The 22,521-nt window shown below is 40.1% G+C and overlaps 1 pseudogene; it reads right to left on the reverse strand.

Moving 5' to 3' along the window:
- Window positions 1-1,520: 1,520 nt before the first annotated feature.
- Window positions 1,521-22,069, reverse strand: LOC144269483 (interferon-induced protein 44-like; annotated as a pseudogene).
- Window positions 22,070-22,521: the final 452 nt, after the last annotated feature.

Below are 22,521 nucleotides of genomic sequence, written 5' to 3' on the forward strand. Positions count from 1 at the left end.
CCAACTCTACTCTTCTATGATTCTGTGATTTAACAAAAAGAAAATAAATCCTTGCCCAATAACATGGATTGCTCAATTTTAATTGTGGTTTATTGTATAGGAAGGAGCCCTTCCCCTCAGCTATACCTGCAGGGAACCACATACCAGCCATACCAACTCTTTCTGGAACAGTCTGAAGCTTGACTACTCTTTCTATTGCTACCATTGCATTTGATATTACATCTCATCAAGGATCTAATCCAAACTCTGTTCTCAAGTACTCGAGTGCAAATCTGAATTAATTGCTGATGTCAATAGAGATACAGCAGTGTTTAACCAGTGTAAGCGAGAAGAAAAGTAGGTCCCTTGTGTCTCTGCCTCACCTCTTCTCATGGACTTTAAAGGGACTATTATGATCATGTAGGCTCACCTCCTGCACATCACAAGCCACAGAACCTCACCCATCCACTCCTGCAATAGGCCCACAACCTCCGGCTGAGTTACTGAAGACCCAAACCTGGATGAAGAAAGTGATTGAAAAAGTGCTTAGAGTAATTTATTTTTTCAATTAATCTAATAAAAAGTTTTACAACCTACTGTTTCAATTTTTTTTAAGTGTTAACAGTATTTTGAAAAACACAAAAAAACAAAAAACCACAAAAAAACCACAAAAAAACAACAGTAATTTTCACTTCCTTGTAGGTGTCACTAGTCCATCCTAGTTATGAATTACCAATTTAACTCTGGTTATAAATCCATCCTCTATTCTTTATAATGGCTGCAGTGAGAAATATGAACATATAGATGAATGTTAATTTTCACATATGTGCTTCTAGCTATAAAATTTTGCTATGAAAACTACTTGCTATGATATCACATAGGCGCGGGAACCAGGGGCATGAGGGATGCTGCAGCACCCCCAGGCTCCAGGCTGCTGGCCCCATGCACCCGGAGTCCTGGTTCCTGGCCCCGCATTCCTGGGGTCCCAGCTGCCTCAGCTCTGAGGGGGCAGGGATGGATAGGCGTAAGGGGGCTGGCTTTCAGTACCCTCCACTATTAAATAGGTTCCAGTGTCACTGCTATGTAATATAACAAACTTAAAGAATAAGAGTAAGGAACATATGGAATTCACAGCAACTAGCACTAGCAGCAACAACTCACATGAACTACTAGGAGGAAGTAATATCTTTAGGCAACTTCTTAAAAGGTTTATGCAAATGATTCTTTTAGTGGAAAGGGCTGTCTCTGACTGGAAGGTTATGAGAAGAGTAAGAACGTGGAATGTTTAATAAAGGAAAACCACCTTGAAATCTGGAGAATCTATTCTCCCCTTGATGCATGCAAAAATACCATTAATCTTACATAGGCAGTAACAAGATATAGAACCGTTGAGCCAAATTCACCACGGGCATAAGCAAGTGCAACTCCACTGAAGTCAATGGAGTTGCATCTGCTTAGGGCAGCAACAAATTTGACTTCGGATGTCAGAATTTTTAAAAGGTTAGCACATAAAATATCCAGCGTCACAGGTAAACATCAGGTTAGGGCTCTTTCTTTGGCTTCTCAAAAGGGAAATTGTCAAGGTAACTTTCTGCTAAATGTATAAGCTGCCTCACTGCAGAAAGTAACAGGATGTCAACATCACACGAAAGATTCAACTTGGAGCAGTAGTTTTTAACAGGTACAATCTGAGCAAGAGAGATTCCAAGTTTCTCTGCAGTTATCCGCATCTGTAGAAAAGGCACAAAATGGATTATCCTAAAGAGCTCCCCGACTATTTTTCAATCTTTCTGTTCCTTGAGGAAGCTAGGCAAAAGCTTCAAGTATTTTCACAGATACTGTTTGGTGAGATTAAAAGTGGAAGATATTTTATTTCTTTAAACTTCTTTTTATTGAAGGCATAACCACTTTCACATCATACCCATCCTGCCACTGAAATAGCAACTACATTTTGATGCAGTCACAGTTCAAGGCCATATTCACTATATTTTATTCTTCTTTAGCAAATTCACTGATAGAAACTGACTGTGTAAACTGCCCTGGAGGCTAAAATCCTCTATTTAATCTCAGAGGTGATACCCAGAACACAGGGCTATTTTTCCTTCATAATGATCTATGGCAGAGGCTCTCAAACTGTGGTCCGTGGACCACAAGTGGTCCGCGAGCTCCATTCAGGTGGTCCACGGATAGTTCCCTCTAAGGTACACGCCTGGGCGGCCGCACACAAAAGAATGAAGGGCCACACACCTAATTAGTGGAGCCGTGCAGGGGGGAATAGGGGGCTCCACTTGGGGGGAATAAGGGGTAGGTGGGAGGGGGAAGTGGGTGAGAAAAGGGGGTGGGTGGAATTTGGGCTGTGTAGGGCTGTGGTGGCCAGAGAAAGAGGTGAATTTCCCCAGCTCCAGGGTTGTGGCTGCTGGGGAGAGACAGCCCGACTTCCCAGCCTTAGCTCTGTGGCTGCTGTGGTGGGAAGAGAGGGAGAGACCCCGCTCCTTCCCAGTCCCAGCTTGGGGGCTGCCATGGTGGGGGAGAGAGGGAGAGACTCCCCTCCTTCCCAGACCAGATCAGGGGAGGCTGGAGCAGGGGAGACACCCCTCCTTCCCAGCACCAGCTTGGGGGATGCCGCAGTGGTGGAGAGAGGGCACAGCCATCACATTAGAAAGGTAAGAGTACTGACATTAAAATATGAGTTGTGCGCTTTTATTTGTAGAACAAAAAAATGTAAAATTATTACTACAGTGTTTTTTATATACTGCTTTTATTCAAAGCGCTTTACAATAATTAGCTAATGGTACAAAAAACATTTGGAAAGATCACTAAATGGTCCGCTGAGACACTCAGCAATTTTCAAGTGGTTCGTGAAAAAAAAAGTCTGAGAACCATTGATCTAGAGAGAACCCCCTAAGGATTCATCTCTGGTATAATTCCACTAAAATCCATATTTGGCCTCTCTAGATACAGGGAGACGCATTCTCTGGGCCAACCCAACTCCTTTGTACTGGATTTTGGTCACAACTAGGCAGTTCAGATTCTGATGAGAATAGCTCTTCGCTGGTATAAAAGTGATACAAACCAGCTTCTCTGGAACCATGCTCCCGCACACATCCTGATCCAGCGTCGTGTGAGATGTAGGAGTATGGGGAGTACGTCAGAGGCAGGGACGGACCAAGGCAGAGCTCTGCTTTGCTATTCTGAGCCTCTAAACCATGGTTCACACTGGGGCCAGCCCACAGAGTCAGGGAGCTGCACTCAGCTCCCTGACAGCCCTTACCCCGGTGATTAACAGATTTCAGATGCAGGGCAGAATGTAGCCCAGGGTCAGGACTCTACTCTAGGAACTGATCCAGTCCCTTTTATCATTCCTGCTGAACAAAGCGGTCAGAACACAGTCATATCTCCTAAGCTAAATATTCCCCAGGTGGGGGAGACTTCAAAAGGCATAGAGCTGGCTATTCCTCTTGGCTGGGAGATGGTCACTTGGGCCACATTTCTCAGAGGTATTTGGGCACCTAACTCCCATTGAAATCAATGGAAGTTAGGTGCCTAATACCTCTGAGAATTGCGGATGGCTAAATCAGCCCAGGCCAGCATCAGTACTGGGGAACTGCAAACCACCAGCAGCCTCTGATTCTCCACGACATTCCACCTTGTGTTAGCATTTATGGCTGTGCAAAGTGAGTGCAGAGTATGTATAAAATTCCATCAAAGCAAAATGGCAGCATTGTACAAGCACTCTGCACAGGGTAAATATCTAGACAAGATGGAAGGTAGCAGGGAATCAAACCTTTATGGATTCTCTCCTGAGTCAGACTCTGTCACCATGGGACAGGGGCAAGGAGTCCAAGGAGACAATTTTATATGCTGGTCTGCATGAGCCCGTGTCATGATTTAGAATAGCCTAGGGCAGTGGTTCCCAAACTTGTTCTGCCGCTTGTGCAGGGAAAGCCCCTGGTGGGCCGGGCCAGTTTGTTTACCTGCCACGTCCGCAGCTTCGGCTGATTGCGGCTCCCAGTGGCTGCAGTTCGCTGCTCCAGGCCAATGGGAGCTGCTGGAAGCGACGCGGGCTGAGGGATGTACTGGCCACCGCTTCCAGCGGCTCCCATTGGCCTGGAGCAGCGAACCGCAGTCACTGGGAGCCTCAATCAGCCGAAGCTGCGGACGAGGAAGGTAAACAAACCAGCCCGGCCCACCAGGGGCTTTTCCTGCACAAGCGGCGGAACAAGTTTGGGAACCACTGACCTAAGGACTCTACAAAATTCATCCAGCAGTGTTTGCTCCCCGAAAGACAATCTGCTTAAAAAAAAAAAAATCAGCAGAACAGAGCTCGCTCCCACTTCCTTCCTCCCCGGAAGCTCTCTTTTTTTCAGTTTTACACCTATTCACACCAGGGGAAATACGCAGCCGGCAAGTTATAGCCAGACTCCAGCTCCTTTATATGGAGTGGGGTTTCGCAAAAGAATCCGGCCCTTAATTTTTAATGAGGTTTCTGGTATCTCCACCTTTTTCTGTTTTGTAGTTTTATTCTTCAGAGGTGCAACTTGCGATTTTAACAAATCTTAAACCTTTTAGGGGTTAAACCAAAACCTGAGGTATTAAATTTAGTTATATTTTCAGCTTGTGCCTACAAGACCAGAATGAGAATATGTGTAGGAATAGAGGGGATGCAAGTATTGCAAACGTAGAGTATCACAATACCTTGATTTGTTCAAGTCAATTGAGTTAATAGATAGCACCACAGTCAACAATGCCATACTTTACCTGTTTCTCAACAGCTTTGCTTTGGTACACACACTGGATGTCTTCTTCAAGAGTAGGGCAGATTTCATCCACTTTAGTTAGCAAAACCAGTTGTGGGATCCCTGTACCAAAAAAAAAAAAAGGAGTAAGATTTTACACCCGATTTCCCATCAGTTCTTCATTGCAGCTGTTTCTGCTTACATAAGGTGAAAGTGTTTTGGTTTTGCACAACAGCATTGGAAAAAGATTAATTATTAAACTAATATTAATTGAACAATTATTGGGCAGCACCCCAACTGTCTTGATGGGAAGATGTTTTTAAGCAAAATTATTATTATTCCCCCAGTACAGTTGACACCACACTTAATGACTCACTCACCTCATTGGGAAGATTGCCAGGGCCAAAATTCAGTGCAATGAATTCAGTTACTCAAAACAAGGGATTCAGAAAACATGGCATACCTAGCTGAGTTCAGCAGCACAACTGGGGCCTGCTTTCACCCCAGTAGGTTATGTCTCTGTCTATTCCCTCCTATGGAAGTGACTCCTATCATGTGGAGAGAAAATCAGGCCGTAGGTGGTGTGTCCAAACACAACCACAAGAGCTAATGATGTAAACTGGCATTTGCAAGCATAAGACTCCCATTCTTCAGTTCTCTTTTCACTTTTTGTTGCATCCCATCTCCATGGCAGCTGCTAAATGAAACATTACCTCTACTCCTTTTTGAAAAGGTTTTATCGCCTTGGATTATATGTATTTTTAAAATAATTAATGAAATCAAAGTGAATATTTCCTGATAAGATGTATTTGTAGGAGCCTTTTACTCCTGGGGGAATTCTGTGCCACTGCACGTATGCATATTCATGTGTGACACATATTTTTAATTTTTTCTGTGTGCAGAAAATAGCTTCTGCTGAAAAGTTACTGCAGTTCCACCTTTTGCCCAACAGAGGGCACTGTGGAGCTAGAACACAGCAGCCAATCCTGGCCAGCACCTGCGCTGATAGGGAAGAGAAAGAGCCTACCTTCTTCACAGTATCTGTTGGGCCAGGTCAGGAGATAGGAGCTATGGGGAGACAGACAGCGTGGGGCTGCTGGGGGTCCGACAGGGGCTCATAATGGCAAGTGGGGGAGGACAGACTGGGGAAGGGGCTGAATGGGAGAGGAAGTGCAGGGCCACAGGGCGGGAGGAAGGTGCAGGGCCACATGGGCACAGGGAGTGCAGAGCTACAGGGGGAAGGAGGGGGGAGTGGCTGGGTGGGGGTACAGAGCCACATGGGGACAGAGGGAGTGGTGCAGAGCCGCATGGGGATGGGGGCATGGGTGTCTGAGTGGGCATGGACGGACAATGTGGACAGGGGGTGCAAGGACACATGGGGATGCAGGGACATACAGGGACAGGGAAAGATATGCCTGACTGAATGGAGGAGGCTAGGAGTCAGCCAGGGTCTGCATGTGGGACACTCCCTAACAATCCCTCCCTGCCCCTCACCAAAAAAAACCTTTTCCATCCTTTTCCCACCAATACCCAAGAACACTTCAAGTTCATACCCAGGCTCCTTCCCAACAATTACTTGCCTCTCTCTCAGCTCCTCTGTTACCCCTGATTCCCCCAAGCCTTTGCACTGCTTCTGAGGGGTGCAGGAAATATGGTTCTGCACTGTAGTTTAAATGAATTATTACTCAGAGTTAGTAAGTAAGCCTAGTAAGGAATCTATTTGTCAAAAAACATTTCCTGAATCTTTTTTGTTGTCTATATTGTTACAGACATACTTACAGTTATTTTGAAATAAATTACCAAAATAATTGAAACTGGTGTGATTATATTGTGTTATTTTGACAAATAAAATATGAAGAATTTTGCAGAATTTTAAAATATTGTGTGCAGAATTTTTAATTTTTTTGGCGCAGAATTTCCCCAGGAGTACTAGAAACCTAGCACACAGCTCAGTTTCTCTAGTGGTCTCTGTCAACAGGAGGACTCTGCTATCCTGAGGAGAAACGCAATAGGGCACACTGTAAAACCAACGAGTAGAGAACAATGGAGGTGATCAGGAATTCCTCTATTCTCCCACCAACACCAGAGCCCATTGCTGTGCCCATACTTCCATCAGTCTGGGAGCCTGTCCTGCCAGAGTGTATTAATCCCACTCAATCTTGGGTGACACTCAAGAGCAATATGTGGCAATTTCTCCTCCCACACCAAGGATAAGCATGGCTCCTAGCAGTACTTCAAACCCCTCATGACCCAAGGTGCTCAGGCTTGAAAGGCAGATCACCTCCTTGGCATGCCCACTTCATTCAGTTCTATGATATTAGGAGACATAAAACATACCAAAATGGTTCACTTTTCTTCTAAGCTGTTTCAGCTTCTCTTCCAGTTTCTCAGGGAGAATCTCAGTTTTGCACCCATCAATAACAAATGTAACACAATGAATCTGATCCTTCAGAGAAGGGGTCTTGATATAGCCTTGAGAATCTGGATGAAGGGTGGCAGCTGGATTAAACTGCAAAGAAATTTTTTAATAATAATAAGTAACACTTCCAAAGAACTGGAGATTCAAAGAGCTGTACAAACACTGATTCTCACAATACCCCACTGGAGCAGGGAGACACATATTATTATCTCATTTTACAGAGAGGAACACTGATATGGAGAGAGGTGAAATGATTTACCACACTCATAAAGGAAGTGATCAAATCAGGATTAAAATTCAGGATTTCCTGATTCTCAGTTTCATACTCATTCTTCCAGATGGAGAGCCAGATTCTGATCTCTGTTATTGAAAACATGTATAAATCCAGAGTCACTCCTTTGAAGTCAACAGAGTTCCTCTAAATTTATATCCCTTGTGGAAAAGTAATAATGAAACCAAAAGACATCTCTAGAAATTAAAAAGGATTCTTGACATATTAGTTGTGTATGTGTGTGTGTTTTTAATCACACTTTTTATTAAGGTTCCATCTATAAAGCAATAATAAATTATTAACAGATGTTTTAATAAATGGTTAATTGATTGTTGTAGAGTCCATCAAAAATTTACTCATAACTATGGCTTATAATGATCTGTAACATCTACTCATGTGCTTATAGCCATCTATACATATGCTGCTCAGAACCATAACATGCTTTTAATGTTCTTCATTTATTACTTCTTTGTAAACCATTTATAGATGGAATTTTAATATAAAGTGGGACCAAATAAATCACAGAAAGATTGGTCTTGTGGTTAAAGCATAAAACTGGGATTCAGGATATCTGGCTTCCAATATATCTTTGACCAAGATAATTAATCACTGTTCCTCAATTTTATATCTTTAAAATGAGATTAATAATACTTTATATCTCACTTGGTTGTTTTGAGTATAAATTAAGGTTTGTGAGGGGCCGAGATACTACAACGATAAGAATCATATAACCACCTTAGCCCTCCATCTTTGCTCCTGTAACAAGCTCAGCTCATCTGGAATGGAGAATCAAAGTCTACATCTCTTGTATATTACAACAGTTAATATTTGGAATGGCCTGTAGGCAGCAGCTATCTAGTAATTGAGACAAATAACCAGATAAGAAGGCGCTGTACTAAGCTTGAATATTGTGGAAGTTGCTCTTTTCTAGAGCTTGTCAAAAATATTTTAAAACTATGTTTTCAAAAAATGTCAGTGTTGTTTCTGTTTCACCAAGCTAACCCATTCTTCATTTTTCATTTTTTTTCCAGAAAAAAAATAATTAAAAATGCTCATTTCTTGAAAAATGGATTTCCAGTAAAAAATAAATTAGAGAACCATTTCAATAATGGAATTGATGACATTTTTGCTAAAAAACTTGGAAACAATTTAATGAAAAACAAAAAAAAATTGAAAACACAACAGAAATTTGGGGGAGATGTGGTGTTAAAGTCCATTTTTCTATTTAAAACCTTTTTGTTCAAAATATTTCAACCAGATCTACTCTTTATATACTTTGAGCCTGATTCTCCCTTGGCTTGTACCTGTACAAAATAGGTACCAAATGCTACCCAACCAGAAGGGTAGACAGCAATTTATATCAACTTTGCATAACTGTAAATGACTACACAAGGTGCAGGAGAGTGGAGAATCAGACCTAAACACCTTTCCATAGTTTATTCATTTTCAAATACACCTGGCCTGTGATCACCATTCATAAGCTTTTACTGTACAGTACCACAAATGCAAGAATCTACTGAGCACAGTGGATATTTTGTTTCACAGTAATTAAATGTAAGATATAATATTTGTACATGTAAAGAAACATTTAAGAATATCACTCTGTTTAACAAGGAACTGCACAAAATTTGTAGAAATCATACCTGGTACCTATCAGGAACATGGCCTTTTATTATGTTGGACACTTCATCAATTTCCAGACCTGCTCCTGAGTTTTCTTCTATTCCCATTGTGTCACAGAGGATAATAGGCAGAGTCTTGCCATCTCTTCCATCTTTAACTGGGTAAGTCCTGTACTATTGGGGCAAAAAAAAGTAAAATAGTATAGAAAGACATAGCTGAAAAATGAATAATTTAGGGCCAGATTACTATTTCTTAACCATATTGAGTAATGCCTTTCTCATCAAAAGTAGATGCATAGAATTCAGTGGGGGCAATCATGGACTATCTTTGGGTTTTCCATTTAGTGCGGGAAAATGTTGATTTTTAACTGAGACTGTGATTTAGCTTGGATGTTTATTAATTAGAAGCAAATATTTACCTGTGTTGTCATGCTAGCGTTATCGGATCCTGCTATGGCTTGGCTTGAAACATAACCTCAGAAAACTGAATTCACGGAGTTGAAAAAGCTGGACTTCCCAGCTCCAACTGGACCAAAAACCAAAATCCGAATCTGTGGCACTGAATTTAAATAAGGTTTGTAAGATCTGATTTCCTCCATTATTTTCCCTCTTTCCCTATTAAGACAAAAAGATTTGCATAAGTTCAAACACCCATGAGATCACAACACATGTTTTGCACTACATATAGGCACAGTGAAATCAAGAAACTGCAAATATTCCCCATCCTTCCCTATACTCTGTTTTTAACTATCATCAAACACACACTGCTAAACAATCAGTGGGGCTATTGGACGATCAAGGTGTTAAAGGAGCAATCAAGGAAGATAACACCATTGCAGAGAAGCTAAATGAATTATTTGCATCAACCTTCACTGCAGAAGATGTGAGGAAGAGTCTCACACTGAGCCATTCTTTTTAGGTGACATATCTGAGGAACTGTCCCAGATTGAGGTGTCATTAGAGGAGTTTTGGAACAAACTGATAAATTAAACAGTAATAAGTCACCACGACCAGATGGTACTCATCCAACAGTTCTGAAGGAACTCAGGTATGAAATTGCAGAACTACTAACTGTGGTATGTAACCTATCATTTAAATCAGCTTCTGTACCAGATGACTGGAGGATAGATAACGTAACACCAATTTTTAAAAAAAGCTCCAGAGGCGATCCTGGCAATTATAGGGTGGTAAGCCTAACTTCAGTACCAGGCAGATTGGTTGAAACTATAATAAAGAACAGAATTATCAGAAGCATAGGTGGACATGATATGCTGGAGAAAAGTTAACATAGCTTTTGTAAAGAGAAATCATGCCTCACCAATCTATTAGAATTCTTTGAGGGGGTCAACAAACATGTGGACAAGGATGATCCAGTGGATATAGTATACTTAGACTTTCAGAAAGCCTTTGACAAGGTCCCTCACGAAAGGCTCTTAAGCGAAGTAAGCAGTCATGGGATAATAAGGAAGGTCCTGTCATGGATCAGTGACTGGTTAAAAGATAGGAAACAAAGGGCAGGAACAAATGGTCAGTTTTCAGAATGTAGAGAGGTGAACAGGGGTTCCCTCAAGGATCTATACTTGAATCAGAGCTGTTCAACACATTCATAAATGATCTGGAAAAGGGGATAAACAGTGGGGTGTCAAAGTTTGAAGACGAAACAAAATTACTCAGATAATTAAGTCCAAAGCAGACGGCAAAGAGTTACAAAGGAATCTCACAAAACTGGTTTCAGAGTAGCAGCCGTGTTAGTCTGTATCCTCAAAAAGAAAAGGAGTACTTGTGGCACCTTAAAGACTAACAAATTTATTTGAGCATAAGCTTTCGTGAGCTATAGCTCACTTCATCGGATGCATTCAGTGGAAAATACAGTGGGGAGATTTATATACATAGAGAACATGAAACAATGGGTGTTACCATACACACTGTAAGGAGAGTGATCAGGTAAGGTGAGCTATTACCAGCAGGAGAGTGGGGGGAAAAAAACTTTTGTAGTGATAATCAAGGTGTGCCATTTCCAGCAGTTGATGAGAACATCTGAGGAACAGTGGGGGGTGAGGGAGGGGAATAAACATGGGGAGATAGTTTTACTTTGTGTAATGACCCATCCACTCCCAGTCTTCATTCAAGCCTAAATTAATTGTATCCAGTTTGCAAATTAATTCCAATTCAGCAGTCTCTCATTGGAGTCTGTTTTTGAAGTTTTTTTGTTGAAGAATTGCAACTTTTAGGTCTGTAATCAAGTGACCAATGAGATTGAAGTGTTCTCCGACTGGTTTTTGAATGTTATAATTCTTGACGTCTGATTTGTGTCCATTTATTCTTTTATGTAGAGACTGTCCAGTTTGACCAATGTACATGGCAGAGGGACATTGCTGGCACATATCACATTGGTAGATGTGAACGAGGTGAACGAGCCTCTGATAGTGTGGCTGATGCGATTAGGCCCTATGATGGTGTCCCCTGAATAGATATGTGGGCACAGTTGGCAACGGGCTTTGTTGCAAGGATAGGTTCCTGGGTTAGTGGTTCTGTTATGTGGTGTGTGGTTGCTGGTGAGTATTTGCTTCAGGTTGGGGAGCTGTCTGTAAGCAAGGACTGGCCTGTCTCCCAAGATCTGTGAGAGTGATGGGTCGTCCTTCAGGATAGGTTGTAGATCTTTGATGATGCGTTGGAGAGGTTTTAGCTGGGGGCTGAAGGTGATGGCTAGTGGCGTTCTGTTATTTTCTTTGTTGGGCCTGTCCTGCAGTAGATAACTTCTGGGTACTCTTCTGGATCTGTCAATCTGTTTCTTCACTTCAGCAGGTGGGTATTGTAGTTGTAAGAATGCTTGATAGAGATCTTGTAGGTGTTTGTCTCTGTCTGAGGGGTTGGAGCAAATGCAGTTGTATCGAAGAGCTTGACTGTAGACAATGGATCGTGTGGTGTGGTCTGGATGAAAGCTGGAGGCATGTAGGTAGGCATAGCAGTCAGTAGGTTTCCGGTATAGGGTGGTTTTTATGTGACCATCGCTTATTAGCACCATAGTGTCCAGGAAGTGGATCTCTTGTGTGGACTGGTCCAGGCTGAGGTTGATGGTGGGATGGAAATTGTTGAAATTTTTTTTCCACTGAATGCCTCTGATGAAGTGAGCTGTAGCTCACGGAAGCTTATTCACGAAAGCTTATGCTCAAATAAATTTGTTAGTCTCTAAGGTGCCACAAGTACTCCTTTTCTTTTTGAAATCATGGTGGAATTCCTCAAGGGCTTCTTTTCCATGGGTCCAGATGATGAAGATGTCATCCAGATGATGAAGATGTCATCAATGTAGCGACTAGGCAACAAAATGGCAGATGAAATTCAATGTTGAACATAATCCCAACTATACGTACAAAATGATGGGGTCTAAATTAGCTGTTACCACTCAAGAAGGAGATCTTGGAGTTACTGTGCTCTGAAAACATCCACTCAATGTGCAGCAGCAGTCAAAAAAGTTAACACAATGTTAGAAACCACTAGGAAATGGATAGAGAACAAGACAGAAAATATCATGATACATCTATATAAATCCATGGGACGCCCACATCTTGAATATTCTGTGCAGATCTTGTCATCCCATCTCTAAAAATATATATGGGAATTGGAAAAAGTACAAAGAAGGGCAACTAAAATTATTGGGGTATGGAACAACTTCCGTATGAGGAGAGATTAGAAAAGATTGGGACTTTACATCTTAGAAAAGAGATGACTAAGGGGGGATATGATAGAAGTGTATAAAATCTTCACTGGTGTATAGAAAGTGAATCAGGAGGTGTTATTTACTCCTTCTCATAACACAAGAACTAGGGGTCACCCAATGAAATTAATAGGCAGCAGGTTTAAAACAAACAAAAGGAACTACTTTTTCATACATCACACAGTCAACCTGTGGAGCTCTTTGCCAGGAGATGTTGTGAAGGCCAAAACTATAATAGGATTCAACAAAGAAGTTAATGGCAGATAGGTCCATCAATAAATATTAGCCAGGACGGGCAGGAATGCAACACCATGCTCTGAATGTCCCTAGCCTCTGCTCGCTAGAAGCTGGGAGTGGATGACAGGGGATGATCATTTGATGATTGCATGTTCTGTTCATTCCCTCTGAAGCACCTGGCATTGGCCACTATCAGAAGACAGGATGTTGGGCTAGATGGACCATTGGTCTGACCTACTATGGCTATTCTTATGTTCTTATGTATATAGTCTACTGAGGACCGTTGCAGCAGCCAGAGTGACCATGGTTGATGGTGTCACACCAGGCATCATGTTGTGAAGTTCCTAGAGAGGGCTCAATCCTGCGAATCCATAAATCTCCAGGGTAGTCTCATAGACACACCAGGTAGAATCAAGACATGCACCCCTTCACATGTCAATGGAGAGTTTGAGAGCATCCTGGTAATGTGGCCAAAGAGCAGGCAGTGGTGCTTTTGAATATAGGTGAGCAACAGAAGAACAGACAGATCTCTTTGAGAGTATGACCTTCACACAAAGTCAAACCACTTTATGCTCAGGATTTGGTGCTGACATCACATATGGAATGGATATTTAATTATGGTGTCCTCTATTTTGGGTGCCCAATTTAAAACACCTGATTTTCAGAAAGTGCTGAGTACCCACAGTTCTTATTGAAGCCAATGGGAGATTCAGGTTTACAGCACATATACAAATCTGCCCTAAGGTGTCTCAATCTTTGTACCCTAAATCAGTGGTCATATTTAAAAATTTTGAAAACACATTTAACCAATCCTGCCTAAAAGAGTTGCTTTGAATGTCACAAGGGAATTAAATCTCTGTTGCAATGTGCTTGCTCCGTCACAGGAACTGCAGCAAAGTTAAATTAACTCAAACAGGTTTAGAAGTAACTAAAAGCTATTAGGTGTGTAGGGTTAATCAAGTTTTCATAACATATGTATACAGAGCACACAAGCTGTCATGCATTACACATGTATTCAGGTAACCAACTTCAGGTACCGTAAACCACCAAATGCAGCTTAGGTCTTGTAAGCTGTGCACTGTGAAAACATAGCAAATAAGCAGAATCTGGCAGAACTGACACATCTGAACCAACATCTAGCATGCAGTCATTGGAGTGTGACTGTTTTCTAGGTGTGCAACTGTCAACATAGCAAAGGAGTTTCTGAATAGGATGAGGTGAACAGCAATTCTCTACACTCACGGTGATAACATCAGGCACTGTGACTTTGTGTTCCTGATTTCTGAAGTGAGGACAGTGGCATGTTTTATAGAAATATCTTTTTACACTGTTGACACATGGCATCTTTGACTTGCTAACTATGTACAGGCATCTTTGACTTGCTAACTATGTACAGCATATATGCTTAGTGGAAGCACAGCATTCTTTCATGGAGGGTGTTTTAACTAACCTGACATCTGTTGAAAAATAAGACAGCAAAGCACAAAATGTCCAACAAGTTCTCTGAATGTGCTGGGGACACTGTTTGTTTCAGACAGTGAAGGAAGTAACTAAGTGGCAACCATTTTAGACTTCATTCTGAATAACAAGGAGGAATTGGCTGCGAATCTGAAGGTAGAAGACAATTTGGAAGTGATCATGAAATGACAGTGTCAAGGTTCCTCCCCCACTCTGAACGCTAGGGTACAGATGTGGGGACCTGCATGAAAGCCTCCTAAGCTTATCTTTACCAGCTTAGGTCAAAAAATTCCCCAAGGTACAAAATATTCCACCCTTTGTCCTTGGATTGGCCACTACCACCACCAAACAAATACTGGTTACTGGGGAAGAGCTGTTTAGAAACGTCTTTCCCCCCCAAATACTTCCCAAAACCTTGCACCCCTGAACAAGGTTTGGTAAAAAGCCTCACCAATTTGCCTAGGTGACTACAGACCCAGACCCTTGGATCTTAAGAACAATGAACAAACCTCCCAACACTTGCACCCCCTCCTTTCCTGGGAAATGTTGGATAAAAAGCCTCACCAATTTGCATAGGTGACCACAGACCCAAACCCTTGGATCTGAGAACAATGAAAAAGTATTCAGTTTTCTTTCAAGAAGACTTTTAATAGAAATAGGAGTAAATAGAAGTAAAGAAATCCCCTCTGTAAAATCAGGATAGTAGATACTTTACAGGGTAATTAGATTCAAAACATAGAGAATCCCTCTAGGCAAAAACTTAAGTTACAAAAAAGATACACAGACAGAAATAGTTATTCTATTCAACACAATTCTTTTCTCAGCCATTTAAAGAAATCATAATCTAACACGTACCTAGCTAGATTACTTACTAAAAGTTCTAAGACTCCATTCCTGGTCTATCCCCGGCAAAGGCAGCATAAAGACAGACCCACAGACCCTTTGTTTCTCTCCCTCCTCCCAGCTTTTGAAAGTATCTTGTCTCCTCATTGGTCATTTTGGTCAGGTGCCAGCGAGGTTACCTTTAGCTTCTTAACCCTTTACAGGTGAGAGGAGTTTTCCTCTGGCCAGGAGGGATTTTAAAGGGGTTTACCCTTCCCTTTATATTTATGACAGATAGATTTCATGTTTCTAAGGACAAGGAGTGGAAGCAGCAGCTGGAAGAAAATGAACTTCAAAAAAGCAGACTTTAACGAACTCAGAGAAGTGGTAGGTAAGATCCCATGGGAAGAAAATGTAAGGGAAAAAGAAGTTCAGGAGAAATGGCAGTTTCTCAAAGAGACAATATTAAATGCACAGCACCAGACTATCCAGATGTGAAGGAAAGCTAGGAAGAATAGTAAGGGGCCAATATGCCTCCATCAGGAGCTTTTTCATGACCTGAAAATCAAAAAAAGAATTCTACAAAAAGTGGAAATGTGGACAAATAGCTACAGATGAGTACAGAAGAGTAGCACAAGGGACAAAATCAGAAAGGCTAAGGCACCAAATGAGTTACGCCTAAAAATGGACATTAGAGCAGGGTGGATTATTTACATTTTGTTATTTAAATTATAACAATTTTTTCTTTTTAAAGATGAACCTGTTTAAAATGAAATCTGAAATTAATATAAAATATATTAAGACCTAAATGTATAATCTCTTAAAAGATTTAAATAAAAAAATTATTTAAAAAAAAAAATAAAAATCCATGAGTCTCCATCAAAACTTTTGAGTTAAAAGCTGCTTTTCTATATAAAGAAAGTATCAGGTGGAAAACATTTAACTTTTGAGGTCAAGCTTTAGAAATATGACATAAGAGTAGTAAATAAGCAATACATCATTCACTATTTTCTAACATACTAAAAATGTACAATTAATAAGAATCTGAAAATATTAAGCTATATAGTGCTTAAATAAATGCATATAATTATAATGTACCTGCGTAGGTAGCAAAAAAATGAACCAAATTTAGTGTAAAGCCTCTATTTAGTTGTAAATCAACATGTTTTAATGGTTATATCAACCAATGAGAATGCACCTTTCATTAGAAAATAACTGAAATTGATTAAAATGGATTATTTAAATCACGACTTTCCACTTGGTGATTTAGATCAATCCACCTGCATAAAAGGCAATAAAAATAAGTTTTATAAATACATTAGGAGCAATAAAAAGACAAGGGAAAATGTAGATCCACTAGTTTGTGGGAAGGAGAGCTAATAACAGATGACATCAAGAGGTGTTTAATGCCTATTTTGCTTCAGTCTTCACTAAAAAGATAAACTGTAACCAGATACTTAACACAATTAATATTAACAACAAGGGGAAAGGAACATAACCAAAAACAGAAAGAACAAGTTAAAGAATAAGTTAGATGTATTTAAGTTTGCAAAGCCTGATGAAATTCACCCTAGGAATTAGCTGAAGCAATCTCAGAACCATTAGCAATTATCTTTGAGAACTCAGGGAGAATGGATGAAGGACTGGAGAAGAGCAAACACAGTATTTATCATTAAAAAGAGGAACAAAGAGGACTTGGGGAGTTACAGACCTGTCAGTCTAATTTTGATACATGGGAAGATACTGGAACAAATTATTAAACAATCAATTTGTAAGCATGTAGAGGATAACAGGGTGGTAAAAAATAGCCAACATGGCTTTGTGAAGAACAAATCATGCCAAACCAACATAACCAGTGGATCACAAGTGAAGCTGTAGACATGATCTATTTCGTTTTTAGTAAGGTTTTTGACAGAATCCTATATGACATTCTCAGAAGCAAATTAGGGGCATATGGTCTAGATGAAATTATTACAAGGTGGGTGCAAAACTGGTTAAAGAATATACTTCAAGGGTTTGCTATCATACTGGGTGGACATATCTAGGGGTTTCACAGGGGTTGGTCCTGGGTTGGACTTGAATAATTAAGTGGAGAGTACACTTATAAAATCTGTGGATGACACCAAGCTGGGAGGGGTTGCTAGCACTTTGGAGAACAGGATTAGAATTCAAAAGGATCTTGACAAATTGGAGAATTAGTCTGAAATCAATAAGATGCAATTCAATAAAGACAATGCCAAGTACTAAACTTAGGAAGGAAAAATCAAGTGTGGAGTTACAAAATGGGGAATAACTCTCTAGGTGGTAGTCCTGTTGAAGAGGATCTGGGGGTTATAGTGGCTCACAAACTGAACAGGAGTCAACAATGTGGTGCAGTTGCAAAAAAGGCTAATATCATTTTGGACTCTGTTAACATCAGTGTCAAATGTAAAGCAAGGTAGGTAATTCTCCCACTTTACTCAGCATTGGTGAGAGGCCCCAGCTGGAGTACTGTGTCCAATTCTGGGCACTATAATTTAGGAAAGATGGACAAACTGGAAAGAGTCTAGAGGAGAGCAACAAAAATGATGAAAAGTTTAGAAAACCTGATCTATAAGGAAAAGCTAAAAAAACTGGGCATGTTTAGACTTCAGAAAACAAGACCGAGGGGGGCTTGATAACAGTCTTCAAATATTAAGGACTGTTATAAAGAGAAGGGCGATCAATTGTTCTCCATGCTCACTAAAGGCAGGACAAGAAGTAATGGACTTAATCCGCAGCAAGGGAGATTTAGATATTCAGAAAACCTTTTTAAGTATAAGGAGAGTTAAGCTCTGGAATAGCTGCTTAATCATGGTCTGTAATCCTCTGGTATGTCTCTTTAAGTCTCTGCCATAGCAGACTCAGTGTGGCTAAGAATAAGCATAGCTCTTCATGAAGCTTATTTTGGTTCAGAAATTAAATTCTCATGTATGTTTGACCTGTTCTGAAATCATCATTTTGTACTTATCCCCAGATTGTGAGGTGCTCAGACACTATGGTCATAGGTGCCATATTAGTACCTAAGATACATAAATAAGCAACTCAGCAACACATGTCTGTCTACTCTAGCACCATCTAGTTAATTCCTAAAGTAACTCACATCACCACAGTATTTGGTGGCCACAGATCATGATAGTGATATATTACAACAGTTAACTTAGTTGTTCAGGTAATTTTTCTCCATGGAGATTCCAGGAAACTGCTAATATCTAGGGGAAAGGAACATATAACATTAACAGTACGAAGCTATAATTTCCTCAGTAAACATTTTCTCTTTTGATATCAACTTACCTTCAACTCGATACACCTCACATTCCATAAGGCCTAGATCATTTCCATGCAGGTCAGCAACATTGAATGTGTAATTGTTGTTAGACCTTGTTACTGCGGCTGCTGCATTTTGGTTCAACAAATGTAGTGCTCCACCGCCAAAATTAGGGCCATTGTCACTACAGTCATATATAGCACCTGATGCAGTTTTAACAGGAATTTTTAGTGGGCTGAGCACACCCTCTTTGCCTTTTAATCTAAAGAGAAAAGCCTTCTCATCATGTATGTACTCTCCAGATGAAACATAGCTCTGATGTGTCAAGCCTCCAAAAATATAACCACTTCCATTATATGCTATTGCTACAGTTGGCCCTTGTGCATCACACTTGGCATGAAATGTAGAAGCATTGTAACCATGGACGCTTGCTTTATAGAGAAGAGAGAATTGTCTGCCTCCCAACAAATGTTGCAGTTGCTTTACTTCATCTTGTGTTAATCTAGATTTGACACCAGCCATTCTTCTTACTCTAAAAAGACAGAAAAGATGTTACAAATACAAGTATAACAAAAAGAAAAATCTATCATTATTTTTAACTCATCTCACCAAAGACAGTAGTGAAGGCCTTTGTTCCCCATGGAATAAAGTGACGTGTTAGTAAGTCATTATCATCATCATTAGTAGTTTTATTCCATGAGTATCTGCAGTCCCCAACTGAGGTCAAGGCCACAGGGTGTTAGGCACCGTCCAAACACATAGTTAGAGACAGTCCCTAACCCAAAAAGTTTATGGTGAAAATAAACAAGACACACAAATAGGGGAAGAAAGATATTGTTGTCCCCATTAACACATTGGGGAAATGAAGCAGAAAGAGTCAGCATAGCTTCATGGACATCACAGCAAAACAATTTTTCTACCTGAATGGAGACAAAATATTCTTAAAACATATTGCCCAATTTTGTTGCCTTTACTCAAGCAAAACTCCTACTAACTTCAATGCAGATTAGGCCCATTTTATCAAAATGGTGAAACCGTTAATACTGCAACCTGCTTGTAATCTTACTTACACTGGATAACTCCACTGACTTCACTGATTTATGGTGGTGGAAATGAGAGCAGATACACGTTCACTGTCTCAGAAACATAGTTCCTACTTTATGGAGTGAATATTTTTCTCTTTCCAAGAACAAAATAATGGCCATACTGGGTCAGACCAATGGTCCATCTAGACCGGTATTCTGTCTTCTGACAGTAACCAGTGCCAGATGCTTCAGACGGAATAAATAGAACAGGGCAATTTTGAAGCTTCTGGCATTTTGGAGGTTTAGGGTCATCCAGAGCATGTGGTTGTAGCCCTGACCATCTTTGCTAATAGTCATTAAAGAGCTATCCTCCATGAACTTATGTAATTCTTTTTTGAACCCAGTTATACTTTTGTCTTTCACAACATCTCCTGGCAACGACTTCCACAGGTTGACTGCGCTGTGTGAGGAAGTACTTATTTTTATTTGTTTTTAACCTGCTACCTATTAATTGTATTAGGTGACCCCTATTTCTTGTGTGATGTGAAGGGGTAAATAACACTTCCCTATTCACTCTTTCCATACCATTCATGATTTTATAGAACTCTATCATATCCTCCCTTAGTCATCTCTTTTCTAAACCAAACAGTCCCAATCTTATTAATCTCTCTTGGTATGGAAGCCATTCCATACCCCTAATCATTTTTGTTGCCCTTCTCTGCACCTTATCCATTTCTATTATCTTTTTTGTGATGGGATGACAAGAACTACATATAGTATTCAAGGTGTACGTGTACCATGGATTAAAATAATGGTATTATGATATTTTTTGTTTTATTATCTATCCTTTTCCTAATGGTTCCTAAGATTGTTAGCTTTTTAGACTGACAATGCACATTGAGTGGATGTTTTCAGAGAACTATCCACAATGAAACCAACATGGTCTCTTTTTTGGTGAGGTATACCTTTAGGCAATTTGGAGCTGCCTATATAGGATATCAAAGTCCTGAGTATCATGTCAGAAGGTATATACACCATTTTATTATTCTTCATTGTAGAGATAAAAAAGAAATATAAAATTTTACTCTTTCAGTCCTTTATCTGTAAATACACAAACTTTCAAGATCACTGACTGCTTAATTTCATATTAACAAATCTCTCCATGGCACAGTGCATACACTTTGCTTGGAAATGTACAATACATACTGTCCTGTATGAATGTTCTTGTCTTGTTTCCAACTTGGAAAATTTAAAAAGAACATTCTTCAAAAGATTTCCAAAGTATTCCTCTGTCCAAATATATTAGAATGATGAGACAGAAAATATGAAACTCTACATTCTACTATTGGTAGGGGAGTGCTTTCTAAACACACTATGCTCCCTGCTTATCAAGATGTGCTAGACTTAACACTTGTTGTTTTGGGTACATGCAGAATGACTTCTCTTTCAATGGTAAGCCAATAATTCTTCTGCTCTCTGCCCTATTCTCTGCCCTGAATAGGATGATCCAGGATTCAGTAATTACCTCTACAATCTTAGGAATATTTAGTTTAGAAAAGCCCATTAGAATTAGAATTACAGTAGAACCTCAGAGTTATGAACACCAGAGTTATGAACTGACCAGTCAACCCCACACCTCCTTTGGAACCAGAAGTATGCAATCTGACAGCAGAAGACACCAAAAAAAAAAAAAAGTATAGTACTGTGTTAAATGTAAACTCCAAAACAAAAAAAAAGGAAAAAATTTAAAAAGATTTGACAAGGTATGAAAACTTTCTGTGCTTGTTCAGCATTTTTCTTCTTCATAGTAAAGTTTCAAAGCTGTATTAAGTCAATGTTCAGTTGTAAACTTTCAAAAGAACAACCATAATATTTTGTTCAGAATTGCAAACATTTCAGAGTTACAAATAACCTCCATTCCCCAGGTGTTCTTAACTCTGAGGGTCTACTGTACTTGAAAGTTCTCCACCTAGCCTATAGGTGGAGCTTGAGTGTTATGGTTCACACACATTCACTGCCCAAATGCCTAGTCTCAAACTAAGCTTCAAAGCTGAAGTTACCCTGAATAAATCAAGATTTACATTATTGTAACGTGCCTACAGGTATAACTTGAACCAGAACTTATATAATACCATATTCACAATTCTGAATCCACATTTAAGTCACTGGTGTTACACCAGCATAACTCACAAGCAGATTTTTGCCCTTCTTTGGGTATTAGTTAAAGGGATGATAGGGGGAGTATTTCACTTCCTGTCTTGGTTATATCACAAACTGACAGGATTTGGCACTCAGCAGCCACTGCTACTGTCCTTCACTGCTGAATGCCAACTTCCCCTAGGTCTCTGTAGCAGAGGCTTTGCTAACATGTTCAGTGTCAAACAAGGAGATTTCTTTTAAACAGTGCTTTTAGCTCAGAGGTGATGTTATGGAACAAGGGAATCCAGAATAGGATGGATGTTATTTTCACCTCATTGGTAGCTGGCACAACTCTCTCATTCTGGCTCTTCAGTCATGACACTTCCTCCTTGCTCAGCACAGTTAATGTATAAATGGCTTTCTGAAGCCTGGCCTGGGATATGCAGGACTCCACCAGCTAAAGTGATCAATATCTGATTTAACTCTCCTCTGGTCTGATCTGAAACACATAATTTAGCATTTTGATGGCAAGAATTGCTTCAACCAAGTTACAATGCAGGTGTAAAAGCTAGCAAAGGGAAATGAGATCATCTTCTAACTCACGACACCAGCTACAAGTCAGAGCATAGCATCATAGAAAGAGAAATTTTCTGACCGCAGCCTGCCAGCACTTAAAACCCAAACCTTCCCTCAATCCTTCTTAACATTTTAATACATATATATATATATACACGCTCTTACTGTGGAAGTTCTTCTGTTGGGAAAGATCAGGACAGAGAAGAAATGAAATTGAAAGTCAAACATTTACAGCC

The sequence above is a fragment of the Eretmochelys imbricata genome, chromosome 8 (genome assembly GCF_965152235.1).
Source record: "Eretmochelys imbricata isolate rEreImb1 chromosome 8, rEreImb1.hap1, whole genome shotgun sequence".
NCBI lineage: Eukaryota > Metazoa > Chordata > Testudines > Cheloniidae > Eretmochelys > Eretmochelys imbricata.